Source organism: Mesoplodon mirus (assembly GCF_964341445.2).
Source record: "Mesoplodon mirus genome assembly, contig: HAP1_SCAFFOLD_1792, whole genome shotgun sequence".
Lineage (NCBI taxonomy): Eukaryota > Metazoa > Chordata > Mammalia > Artiodactyla > Ziphiidae > Mesoplodon > Mesoplodon mirus.
This window is the reverse complement of record NW_028294500.1, coordinates 54224-59821: the sequence shown is the minus strand read 5'-3', so window position 1 is coordinate 59821 and position 5598 is coordinate 54224. Positions and strand designations below refer to the sequence as shown.

Genomic DNA, 5598 nt, shown 5'->3' with positions numbered 1-5598 from the left:
CTCAAGTGCCTGGTCCCACCACCCACACTGAGCCAGTTTCCTCACCTCACCTCTCACTGTCATCTGTTTGGCTGAACGAAAACATGTCTCTATTTGACTTTTCTCTGGCATTTCTCTTTTGTCTGGATGGTTAAACAATAACATTTTAAAAGTAGTCGGACAGTTTTGACCATATTAGGTATTTTGCAGGTGTTTCTACCTTTAGTCCTTGTTTACTCTGCCATCTGGAATACAATGACAGATAATAAATTTCCCAGTGACCAATCTTTACAAATCTGAGTAGAAGTTAGAAACCTCTAAAGCTGCAGTAAATTGAGTGTATGAGAATAGGCTCAATGAAGTTCTGAATATATTTAGTCATGCCAATCTTACCAGGGGAGTTTTCTTCTTATTGTATGTTTGGGCTATATCTTAAACCAACGCAGCCTATTGTAGCCTATTCAAAATTCACTGTATATCTGGTATTAACCATTAAAGAAAAAAATGCATTTAAAAATCAAATGGAGCAACTATGGTTTAGGCTTTTGAAATGGACCGGGTGACTACTATAGACAGGGTTTCAAACACATTCTTTTATTAGTGAAAACTTGAGTTTTCTGACCTGTATTGTTAGCGAACACAAGTTCATGTGCCTGATGCAGACTGATACCAAGGTTTATTGCAGAGCCGTGCAAAGAGAATGGGAGGTTCATGCTCAAAAAGCCCCAAACTCCCTGAAGGTTTCAGCAAAGCATGTTTACGGGCAAGCTTAAGGAGGGGTGAGGTTGGTTGTTGGCGCAGGAATCCTTTGTCCACAAAGGTCAGGTCACGATGTTCCTGCAAACCTCCAACAAAAGAAATATTATTCTCTGTTCTGCAACTTTTTATCTCTATATGAATGGGCAAGTGTTATACTCTTAAAGGTCATAGCATTAAGAATGGGCTATCCTGTATATTTCAGGCTATAGGCAACATTTTTAACTTGAAATAAAAACAATAGGATATATAGGTTAAAGTATTAAAAAAAAACAGATCTAATATGAAGTCAGATTTTTCTTCCCTGTTACAGTATCAGACTCAAGAACACCAACAGCCATTCTCAAAACAGTATCTGCTGGCAGCTGCCACCTGCAACTTACGGTCTACAGGTCTCCCCTTGTAACTATGTAACTATTTCAAACACCAACCAATCCTTGCTTAATAGGCACCCTTACCTCTTGCCAGCTCCAATTATAATTGTTTTCTTAAATTTTTATTTTATATTGGCGTATAGTTGACTCACAATGTTTTATTCGTTTCAGATGGACAGCAAAGTGATTCTGTTATACATATACATGTATCTATTTTTTTCAAATATCTTTCCCCATTTAGCTTATTACAGAATATTGAGCAGAGTTCCCTGTGCTATACAGTATGTCCTTGTTGCTGATCTTTTTAAAATATAGCAGTGTGTATGTGTCTCTCCCAATTTCCCAATTTATACCCCCCAATCATTCCCCTCTGGTAACCATAAGTTCATTTTCTAAGTCTGTGAGTCTGTTTCTGTTTTGTAAATAAGTTTATTTCTATCATTTTTGTAGATTCTGCATACAAGTGATATCATATGATATTTGTCTTTCTCTGACTTAACTTTACTTAATATGATAATCTCCAGTTCCATCCATGTTGCTGCAAATTCATTATTTTATTCTTTTTAATGGCTGAGTAATATTCCATTATATATATATATTTAAAGGAACCTCCATAGTGTTCTGCATAGTGGCTGTACCAATTTACATTCCCACCAACAGTGTAGGAGGATTCCCTTTTCTCCACACAGTCTCCAGTATTTATTGTTTGCACATTTTTTGATGCTGGCCATTCTGACTGGTGTGAGGTGATGGCTTATTGCACATTTGATTTGCATTTTGCTAATGATTAGCCATGTTGAACATCTTTTAATGTGCCTCTTTGCCATCTGTATGTCTTCTTTGGAGAAATGTCTATTTAAGTTCTGCCCATCTTTTCATTAGGTTGTTTTTTTTGGTATTGAGTTGCATGAGCTGTTTATAAATTTTGGAGGCTAATCCCTAGTCAGTTGCATCATTTGCAAATATTTTCTCCCATTCTGTGGGTTGTCTTTTCATTTTGTTTATAGTTTCCTTTGCTGTGCAAAAGCTTTTCTGTTTAATTAGTTCCCTTTTCTTTATTTTTGGTTTGATTTCCATTATACTAGGAGATGGTTAGTTAAAGATATTGCTTCGATTTATGTCAAAGAGTGTTCTGTCTATATTTTCCTCTAAGAGTTTTATAGTATCCAGTCTTACATTTAGGTCTTTAATCCATTTTTAGTTTATTTTTGTGTATGGTTTTAGAGGTTTTAATTTCATAGTTTTTTACATGTAGCTATCCAGCTTTCCCAGCACCAATTTATTGAAGAGACTGTCTTTCCTTCATTATATAGTCTTGCCTCCTTTGTCATAGGTTAATTGACCATAGGTGGGTGGGTTTATTTCTGGGCTTTCTATCCTGTTCCACTGGTCTATATTTCTGTTTATGTGCCAGTACCATACTGTTTTAATGACTGTAGCTTTGTAGTATAGAGTGAAGTCAGGGAGCCTGATTCCTCCAGCTCGGTTTTTCTTTCTCATGATTGCTTTGGCTATTCAGGGCCTTTTCTATTTCCATAAAAAATTTAAGATTTTTTGTTCTAGTTCTGTGAAAAATGCCATTGATAACTTGATAGGGATTGTATTGAAGCTGTAGATTGCCTTGGGTAGTATAGTCATTTTAACAATGTTGATTCTTCCAATCCAGGAACATGGTGTGTCTTTCCATCTGTTTGTGTCACCTTCAATTTATTTCATCAGTGTCTTATAGTTTTTGGAGTACAGGACTTTTGTCTTCTTAGGTAGGTTTATTCCTAGAAAATCCTAAAGACACTACAAGAAAACTACTAGACCTCATCAATGAATTCTGTAAAGTTGCAGGATACAAAACTGAAACACAGAAATTTGTTACATTTCTATACACTAATAATGAAAGGTCAGAAAGGGAAATGAAAGAAACAAATCCATTTACCATCACATCAAAATACATATACATATATATAATTCTTGACAATCAACTTATGTCATTTTCAGGTTTTTGCCTTTATAAACCTCCCCAAACTTGTAGTCTGGCTGAACACATTTCAGGTCCTTCTAGAATCTGTCTCTCCTGAGCTATAGACCTCAATTTGGCTCAAATAAGATTCTTTTCTATTCCTAGTATAGATTGATTTAGTGATTATTTATATTGACAACACAGTTAAAGAGTTTCTTTGTAACAGTTCAGAATATAATGAACAACTAAAATATGAGTTACAGATACTAAAGCCCACTTTCATTTAGTGCACGGAGGCTGCTACAAGGGCAGGGGACAGGGACGTGCTCTGGGCCCAGCAAGAAAGGCCTCCTCCCAGGTGCTCCAAAGCCCACTCTTCTGCCCCTGGGGGGTGTGGGGGTGGGGACAGCAGCTCAAGCATCATGGAGACCCTGGGGACATGACGATGTGTTGGGAGGTGCCCGGACGTGCACTCATCAGAGATGAATTCTTTCGATGACACTCCAAGCCCTGGAACTGCCAACCTGAGGTCCTGTTTTTATGGAGCAAAGGCTCATGTGACTGAGGTGAAGAAAGCTCAACTCTGACAGCAGGTGTATTAATCAAAGTAAGGGTTTACTTACAGATCTCCAAGCAAGGGAGTGGGAGAAAAGCCACAGACACACTCCAATTGGGCCGTTGAGTTCGGGGCTTCTTTAAAGGGAAGGACAAAGAGGCTGCCATTAATCGTCATCATTTGACATTTCTGTGACTCTTTTTTTTTCCTTTTTTACCAAATCGAAGTATAGTTGACTTATTGATACAATATTGTGTTACTTTCTGGTGTATAGCAAAGTGATTCAGTTATATATATATATACATTTTTTTGGATTATTTTCCATTATAGGTTATTACAAGATATTGAATATAGTTTCCTGTGCTATGCAGTAAATCAAGGTTAGTTACCTATTTTACGAACAGAATTGTATAACTGTTAATCCCATACTATATGTGACATTTGTTCATCATAGCTTCAGAAGTCAGGCTGTCTCTGGTTTATGATTCCCAGGCCAGGTGGTCCCCGGCTCAGGGGTCTTTGAGCTCATCCTGCCCTGGAGAAACCACCTGAATCTGGAGAGAACGGTGACATCTACAACAGCACCTGGTCCATTGATGACGTTAACAAGGGTAGTCTAGGCACCTGACTCTGCTTGACGAGTGTTCCATTAGCACAGCATTGAGGTCAGAGGTGACAAAGAAAAGGGAGAAAGTTTTGGATAGAGAGATCATCTGTAAACTCAGTGAGGGAACTCAGTTTTAGGGGGACTTGGATTCACCGTGCAGGACGTGGGAGGACAGCACCTCACTCCTGGTGCCCAGCCCCATCAGCTCCTGGACGGACCCCCGCCCCTGAAGAGGCCCCTCTGGGGGAAGGAGGGGCTGCTGAGACAGCGGCCCCTGAGCCCCTCTCTCCTCTGGCCCATCTCAGGGCTCCGACTTCCCGGAGGATCGGAGGCGGAGGCCCAGGGGGGAGCGAGTGGCCAGCAGGAGGAACAGGAGCCCAGTGCAGCAGCGTCCCGAGTGCAGGAAGCCGGGGCGGTTCTGATCCCGTGGGGAACGAGCCTGGGGCCGGAAGGCCTTCGGCGAGGAGCGCGGTGCCCCCCGCCGGCTCTCCACCTCTGCCGCCCTCCCTGTGGGCGGAGGCCTCTGCGAGGCTCCGGACAGGGAGGCGGGCCCTCCTTGCCCGCCGCTCCTCCAGCTCCCGGCCGGGCCCCCGCGGCGGAGCTCCCTGTACCTGCAGTCCTTGCCCCGCCCGGAAGCCCGGGGCGCGGAGCAGAGAGGCCAAGGCCCGGGGCCCTGGGCTCCGCCCGCACCGAGGGGCTCCTCCCAGACCCGCCCGCCCAGCTGCAGGAAGAGCCGGTGGATCCACAGCCGCCTCCTCACCAGAGAAGAGGTTCTCATCTTGTCGCAGGAAGAATTCAGAGACAACAGGGAGGAGAAGACACAGCGAGGACTTCCGGGGCGCAGGGGGCCGACGGGGGTGCGCCGCGGCGCTGAGCTGCTTGGACAGGCTGCTTCCACGGGGCGTGCAAACGAAGGGGCGGAGTCTTCATTGGGGAGGGTGGGGGCGGGGTCGCACTTCCTGGTTTTCACCCAGCTCCACCTTTCTGAGGGGAGGGGGGAGTTTCCTCCTTATTTAGCCTCGCTGCGAAGTGTCCCGGCCCCGGTGCATGACGGGAACTTCTCATCTGCAAGGCTAGTTTTACTGTAATGAGGGCTTAATGAGCAAAAGGTTACATTTAGAGGCCTTAGATTCCCGTTTTCCCACCTTCCTTTGCCTCCAGCACACTTGTCACCCCAAAATGTAGGTTTTCTGTCCGTCCAGAAGTTCCTGCTTTTCTATGTCTGCCTACAGACCCCCGTTGTTTACAAGATGTATGGTTTCCTGCCATCTGGCCCCACCCCCTTTCTCTGCTCACATGCAGCTGTTTGCTTGCTGGAGCAGTCAGAGGTGCCGCCCTTGGCTCTGGGCCGGTTTGGGGCAGGGGCGCTTAG

At 43.8% G+C, this 5598-nt stretch overlaps 1 long non-coding RNA gene across 1 annotated transcript; it reads right to left on the bottom strand.

Annotated features, from left to right (window-relative positions):
* Positions 1-1992: 1992 nt before the first annotated feature.
* LOC309798132 lies at positions 1993-5139 on the bottom strand. The gene is made up of 3 exons (XR_014292963.1): positions 4987-5139; positions 3687-3756; positions 1993-3595 (listed from the first exon to the last, which is right to left on the bottom strand). It is a non-coding gene; the product is annotated as an uncharacterized lncRNA (long non-coding RNA).
* Between the last annotated feature and the right edge of the window lie 459 nt (positions 5140-5598).